At 44.7% G+C, this 7,984-nt stretch overlaps 1 long non-coding RNA gene across 1 annotated transcript in view; it reads right to left on the minus strand.

Annotated features, from left to right (window-relative positions):
• The window catches only part of LOC311601058, a 403,201-nt gene extending 399,670 nt beyond the window's left edge, over positions 1-3,531 (minus strand). The window contains exon 1 of the long non-coding RNA XR_014780449.1: positions 3,509-3,531. This is a non-coding gene — a long non-coding RNA (uncharacterized lncRNA). The remainder of the gene's footprint in view (positions 1-3,508) is intronic.
• Between the last annotated feature and the right edge of the window lie 4,453 nt (positions 3,532-7,984).

The raw sequence follows: 7,984 nt of genomic DNA on the forward strand, positions 1-7,984 counted from the left end.
CCTGCTTCGCTAACGCTGTCTGCATGCCTTCTGTTCACGAGCCCCTGGGGCTGTTTCTGCACATACCCAGATGTTCTGTGGAGAGTGGATGAACGAGTGGAATCTGTAGAGCAGATTCCCTCGGTACTGGTCATCTATCCTAGTGTCTTGTTTATAGCTGTATTATCTTAACAGTCTTCTATAATTAAAGGAATAATTTTTAAAATCAAAACAACTGAGTTATTTTGGTAATCCCAAAGTCCTTGGTATCGGAGCCTCATCGGGTGTATTAAAATTGGGCGTGATCATCTTTTCGCATTTATGCTTTGTGCAGGTTGTACGGGTATTTTGCATAGGCTTTTCCAGGAGGAACTGAGAGTACGCCATCTTGAACTCTGAGTAAGCCACATCTCGTCTGGTCAGTGTGAAGGCCCGGATAGTTTCCTAAGAAGTTCATGCCAGTGGCAAAAGGGTTATAGAAGTACTAATATGACTAGTTTACTATTTTTCGGGGGTGGGGGGGAGGAAAGCACCCCAAAAGTAAAAATTAGAGTTCTAAGGGGATGGAGCGGTGGCTCAGCAGTTAAGAGCATTGGCTGCTCTTCTAGAGGACCCAAATTCAATTCCCAGCACCCACATGGCAGCTCACAACTATCCATAACTCCTGTTCCAAGGGATCTGGCACCCTCACACAGACATGCAGGCAGAACACCAATGCACATACAAATAAATATTGCCTATATATATATCTTTTTAGAAGAAGAAGAAGAAGAAGAAGAAGAAGAAGAAGAAGAAGAAGAAGAAGCAGCAGCAACAGCAGCAGCCACCGCCTAGCACTCAGGGAGGCAGAGGCAGGTGAATCTCTGAGTTTGAGGCTAGCCTGGTCTACAAAGTGAGTTCCAGGACAGCCAGAGCTACCGTGTTTCAAAAAAAAAATTTTTTTTTGGTGCTGCTGGAATGTCATCAGTAGTACAATAGGTACTTAGCATGGAGAGGCCCTGAGTTTGATCCCCAGTTCTAGAACAAGCAAACCCCTGTATCACCAGGTCAGCATCCTCAATGGCTGGAAAGGAGTTAAAGCAAAGTGTTAAATCACCAGAAGTGCAACAGGGAGCCTCCCAGGGAGCGTATTTGGGATGTTACTATTTCTCTAGCATTTCTGGCAAGGCAGACTTGCTCCAGCGTGAACTGTCTTTTAGCAGGGTAGGGTGCAAAGGGAGCACAGAGCTGTTTCCAGGCAGTTGGGTCTCCAGGGAGGACAGGGAAATGCTGATTTGTTAACTAGTTCCCTGGTGTCTGAGAAGTTGATGTTGCTAACCAGAGCTTCCACGCCCTGGAGGAAATGGGCCCGTGGGAAGCTTTTGTTAAAACTCTCTAGGGGCCTCAGAGAGCACCTGTACTCCTGTGCATACCTACACACACACACACACACACACACACACACACACACACACACACACACACATACACACACACCACATGAACACATAACTTTAAATGATAACTTAAAATCTTTAAAGAAAAAAAAAACCCTCTTTGACTAGATGTATACACCTTTAATACCATCACTTGGGAGGCAGACACAGGTGGATCTCTGTGGGGCATCAAGATTAGAAAAAGAGGGGGCTGGAGAGATGGCTCAGAGGTTACGAGCACTGAGTATTTTTCCAAAGGTCCTGAGTTCAATTCCCAGCAAGCACATGGTGGTTCACAACCATTTATAGTGAGATATGGTGCCCTCTTCTAGCATGCAGGCACACATGCTATATAAATAATAAATAAATCTTAAAAAAAAAAAAAGATTAGAAAAAGAGAACCGTTGGCAGGCCTGGTGACACCTGCAATCCCAGCTGACTGTAGGTGAAGTCAGGATTGTGGTACCCAGTCAGACCCTATCAGATTTGAGGGTGGAAGGGAGGAGATAGGGACCCTCGGAAACCACCACCAGGTAAGACAATGTAGGAAGTTTCATTATAATTGCTTTGTTTTCTCCAGCCTTGTAATCCTAGCACTCAAGGAGGCAGAGGCAGGTGGATCGCTGTGAGTTCAAGGCCAGTCTGCTCTCCAAAGTGAGTCCAGGACAGCCCACAGCTACACAGAGAAACCCTGTCTCGAAAGACAAACAAACGAACGAACTTGCTTTGTTTTCAAAGTTGGCATCTTTTTCAGCATCCCCAAAGGTGGGCCTGCTTTGCTCCATGTTTGGCTGCAGTTGAGGATGATGTCATGGCAGCTCTTGCTTTGAGCTTCACCACAGCCCCTTGCAGTAGCTGCTCACAGGGACTCGGGTACCAAAACCCACACTTAGTCCATGGGTCACATGGTTTCTCCCGCACTTCCCAAGGCAGACACTGGCCAGTTTTGTCCTTGCCACCTGTTCCGTGAAGCATCCTCTCCCCAGTCAGTGATGAATGCCAGTTGCATAATCAGCTGTTCAGTCTTGTCCATGTCACCTAAATATTTCCCAAGTCTAGTGACCCTTTCTCCGCTGCCACTGTTTACCATGTGACTTGGAACAATTACTTAGCTTCTCTCTTCTTTGAGTTCTGTGTCCATAAATGGAAAGTCATCCCTAACATGTTTACCTCACCAAATTGATGAGGTTAAACGACCTAATGGGACTCAGAACACTAGCACTTACTCAGACTGTCATCAGGACCACATTTCACTTGGTGAAACAACCACCTAATGAGTCTATCTGATTTCATTCCTTTCCCCTTGCTCAGCTCTAATGATTTTTATGAGAGGCAAATAATTTGATCTCCATCACTGAAGGGGGAAAGGGAGGGCAGATGGAGCTGGAGAGATGGTTCTGTAGTTAAGAGTGCTTACTAAGTGGGCGTGGTGGCACATACCTTTAATCCCAGCACTTGGGAGACAGAGGCAAGTGGATCGGTGTGAGTTCGAGGCCAGCCTGGTCTACAGAGCAGAGTTCCAGGACAGCTAGAGCTGTTACACAGAGAAACCCTGTCTCAAAAAAACAAAACAACAACAACAAAAACACATAAATGGGCTGGGGAGATGGCTCAAAGGTTAAGAGCACTGGCTCCTCTTCCAAAGGACCTGAGTTCAATTCCCAGCAACCACATGATGGCTCACAACCATCTATACTGAGTTTGGTGCCCTCTTCTGGCTTGCACGTGTACATGCAGGCAAAACACTATAGCCGTGATAAATCTTAAAAAAAACAAAAACAAACAAAAAATACAAAACCATAAATAACATTAAAAGTTCTACAGTCTTCACAAATTTAATGGCACTGCAGAGATGGCTCAGTGGTTAAGAGCACTGTCTGCTCTTCCAGAGTTCCTGAGTTCAATTCCCAACAACTACATCTTGGCTCACAACCATCTGGAATGAGATCTAATGCCCTCTTCTGGTGAGCAGGTGTACACGCAGTTAGAGCACTCATAAACACAAAATAAAATAAAATCTTTAGCTGGTAGTGGTGGTGCACGCCTGTAAAATTCCAGCACTTTGGAGGCAGAGGCAGGTGGGTCAGTGTGAGTTTGAGGCCAGCCTGCTCTACAAAGTGAGTCTAGGACAGCCAAGGCTACACAGAGAAACCTTGTCTTGGAAAAAACAAAACAAAAAACAAAAACCAGTACCACCCCCCGGGCGACTCTTACACATTACCAAGTTTGGCCACCAGCATAGAATATAACCTTGGCCATGTCTTGTTGAAGTTACACTATTATTATTATTATTATTATTATTATTATTATTATTATTATTATTATTATTATTATTATTTAAGGCAGGGTTTCTCTGTGAGGCCTTGGCTGTCCTGGACTCACTTTGTAGACCCAACCTGCCTCGAACTCATAGTGCTCTGCCTGCCTCTGCTACCCAAGTGCTGGGATTAAAGGCATGTGCCACCACGCCCGGTCCCTGATTTTATTTTTATAAAACTGTGTTCCTCTTAGCTTATTTCTTTTTTTTTTAAATATTTTATTTAATTTTAATTTATGTGTTGGTGTAAGGTTGTCAGATCTTAGAGTTACAGACAGTTGTGAGTTGCCATGTGGGTGCTGGGAATTGAACCAGGGTCCTTTGGAAGAGCAGGCAGTGCTCTTAACCACTGAGCTATCTCTCCAGCCCCCCTTAGCTTATTTCTTAACCCAGCTATCACACAAATAATTGAGACTTTTATCATACAAGGCTTCACAACACAATCTGAGCAGCTTAAGTCTGTTCTTAACCCTCTGTGCTATTTTTGTCTTGCTCCCAGAAAAACATCCCAGAGATGCTTGCACTTGTAGTTTTCCTTGGCTCCAGCTCCTTCCTCCTGATCTTCCTTGGATTTCTACCCCTAGCTGAATCCTCTGGCTCTTCTTCTAACTCCTCTTTTCCTGGCTGACAGGAAGTCTAGCCCTGTTCTCTTCCCTGCTGTAAGCTGTTTCATTGACATATCAGGGGGACAGTTGAGGATCAGAGTTTACACAACATTTAGACAGGAAGTCAGAATTTAAACTACACAATAACGTTATGCCTACAATGTCTGCAACACAGCTTGTGTGCTCTGCCTCTTACGAATACTTCCCAGAAGACTTCACCTCACTGCTAGTGTCTGCTTCAACACCAATTTATTTTATTTTATTTTTTGGTTTTTCAAGTCCAGGCTATCCTGGACTCTTTTTGTAGACCAGCCTGGCCTAGAACTCACAGCCATCCACCTGCCTCTGTCTCCCAAGTGCTGGGATTAAAGGCATGTGCCACCACCGCCCGGCATCATCACTAATTTCTAAGCTCTATCCAGCCAACATCTCAGCAAAGCAACTGTCACTTTAGTGGTTCTGGTATCTTGTTGATCACAGCTAACTAGGATATAGAATCTTAATTCAAAGTTACAAGTGGCCCCATGGGGTCTTTAAGCTTTCCTTTGAAACGACACAAGCCAGGTTTCCATTGTCTGCACTGCAGCTCACTGAGCTCTCAATAGTCAACGGTTTTGGTTTTCTCTGTTCTAAAGTTCTTCAATCCCCCCAAAAAACAACATGGTCAGGGTTGTCACAGCAGCACCCCATTTCTTGTACCGAATTGTCTTGGGGTGACTGTTGCTATGACGAAACACCATGATCAAAGCAATTTGGAGAGGAAAGGGGTTTATTTTTCTTACAGTTCCACATCATGGTCCGTCAGTGAAGGAAGTCAGGGCAGGGGTAGAAGGTGATGCAGAGGTTGTGGAGGGGTGCTGTGTAGCGGAATTTCTTGGACCCACCAATGGATGAATAAAGACATAGAGACTTATTATTATTTATAAAGGCTTAGGCACTTTAGCTGGGAAGACTCTCAGCCAGCTCATTCAAATTAACCCCTACTATTCCTGGCCTATTTCCTGCCACTGACCTGTTACCCCCACCCCACCCCTCTCTCTCTCTCTCTCTCTCTCTCTCTCAGTCCCGGAATCTGTTCCTTCCTGTGTAATGCTGGTGAATCTTCCCACTTCTGATTCTTCTCAGAGAGACTCCTCTCTCAGCCCAGAAGTCCTGCCTTTCCTCCTTTTCCTACCTAACTATTGCCTGTCAGATCTTTATTAAGCCAATCAGAGAGTCAGGAATGTGTATGTTTATAAAATACATAGGCAAGGGATGAACCATAAGAATAACAATAGCGGGCGATGGGTGGGGGAAGGGAGGGGCAGCGTTGGAGAGATGGCTCAGAAGTGAAGAACACTGTTCTTCTAGAAGCCATGAGTTCAATTCCCAGCAACGACAAGGTGGCTCACAACCATCTATATATACTGGGATCGGATGCCCTCTTCCAGCACACAGGTGTATATTCAGATAAAGCAGTTGTATACATAAAATAAAAATAGATTTTTAAAAAAGGAATAATAATACCAAAGTCCTGGCGCACACCTGTAATCGCAGCACTTAGGGAGGCAGAAGCAGATGGATCTCTGTGAGTCTGAGGCCAGCCCAGTCTACAAAGCAAGTCCAGGACAGCCAAGGCTACACAGAGAAACCTCATTTTGGGGGGCAAAAGGGGAAGAATTAACAATTGAATTGAACAAAGACAGTCACACCATGCACTCCAACAGTGCTGCTTACTGGCTTCTTGCTTCTTGTGGCTTGTTCAGCTGCTTTCTTTTCTTTTTTAAATTTGTAAAAAAGAGTTATTTATTGATTATGTATACAGTGTTCTGCTTGCATGTATGCCTGCACACCAGAAAAAGGCACCAGACCTCGTTGTAGATAGTTATGAGCCACCATCTTGGTGCTGGGAATTGAACTCAGGACCTCTGGAAGAGCAGCCAGTGCTCTTAACTGCTGAGCCATCTCTCCAGCCCTTATGTGATTTTTTCCCCCCTTACATTTTTAAAAAGTACATATATTTATTGTATGTGTGTGTGTACAGGTTTACCACAGAGTAGGTCAGAGGACAACTTGAAGGAGCCTGGTCTTTGCTCCTGGTCTTGGCTCCACCATGCCCATCCTAGGGATGGAACGCAGGTAGTTAGGCTTGGTGGCAAGTGCCTTTACCTGCTGAACCATCTCCCTGCCCACAGCCTGCTTTCCTGTAGAGCCCTGGACCACTAGCCCCGGAGTAGCACTACCTACATTGTGCTGGGCTGTTGTTTTAAAAGAAAAATCCCAATCTTTCTATTTTACTAATAAAGACTCAGGAGCTAGATGTTGGGGTGAAAACCTGCCAGCTCAGAGAGGCAGAGAAGGCACCCAGCTGAACTTCCTTCTCAGCTCCTGTCCCAATGGAAAAGGCCCAAAAGGCTAACTAGCTCAGCTGACAGCCCAGGAGGAAAAGGCCAAAACCCCCCAGGCCAAAGGCTTGCTAGCTCAAAGCTCAAAAAGCCCCAAAAGCCAAAGGCCAAACAGCTAAAGGGCTAAAGAGCTAAAAACCCCTCTACTTCTACATGCTGTCTTAAATATCTGTCGACTCAAAGTCCTTTATTTAATCCCTGTCAGCTGGTTTCTTGCTCTGCCTCTTGACCTATGGTTAATCTTATCAAATACTGTATACAGAAAGCTCTTGGATAAAAGGTGTGTGTTAGGGCTCAACCACACCAACAAAAAGCCAGGTTTGTACAGTTCACAATCTCAGGGATCACAATGGGATCCTGCAACACTGGGCCCTCCCACATCAATCACTAATTAAGAAAATCATTAAAACTAAAATTATTAAAACTAAAACCTTAAAGGTTTGCCTTCATCCTGATCTTATGGAGGCATTTTCTTCTTTCTTAGCTGTCCTGGACTCACTTTGTAGACCAGGACACACAGAAATATGCCTGCCTCTGCATCCCAATTGATGGGGCTGGAGGCATTTTCTTTCTTTTTTTTGTTTTGTTTTGTCTTGAGACAGGGTCTCTCTGTGTAGCCTTGGCTGTCCTGGGCTTGCTTTGTAGACCAGGCTAGCCTCGAACTTTTTTTCTTTTTTGAGACAGGGTTTCTCTGTGTAGTCCTGGACTCTTAGTGTAGACCAGGCTGGCCTTGAACTCACAGAGATCCACCTGCCTCTGCCTCCCAGGTGCTGGAATTAAAGGTGTACACCACCACACCTGGCTCTTTCTTTTCTTTCTCTTTCTCTTTCTTTTCTTCTTCTCCTCATTCTCCTCCTCTTTTTAATGATTTTTACTTGGGCTGGAGAGATGACTCAGAGTTTAAGAGCACCATCTGCTCTTCCAAAGGTCCTGAGTTCAATTCTCAGCAACCATATGGTGGCTCACAACCATTTGGGTTTTGGTTTTTTTTTTTGGTTTTGGTTTTGGTTTTTTAAGATTTATTATTTATTTATTATCATGTATGCGGTGCTCTGCCTACATGTACACCTGCATGCAGAAGAGGGCAGTAGATCACATTATGGATGGTTGTGAGCCACCATGTGGTTGCTGGGAATTGAACTCAGGACCTTTGGAAGAACAGGCAGTGCTCTTAACCTCCGAGCCAACTCTCCAGCTCTCTCTCTCTCTCTTTTTTTAAAGACTTTATTTATTATGTATACAGTGCTTAAAAGCCGGAAGAGGGCATTAGATCACATCATTGAC

Source organism: Acomys minous (assembly GCF_964271855.1).
Source record: "Acomys minous genome assembly, chromosome: 6".
Lineage (NCBI taxonomy): Eukaryota > Metazoa > Chordata > Mammalia > Rodentia > Muridae > Acomys > Acomys minous.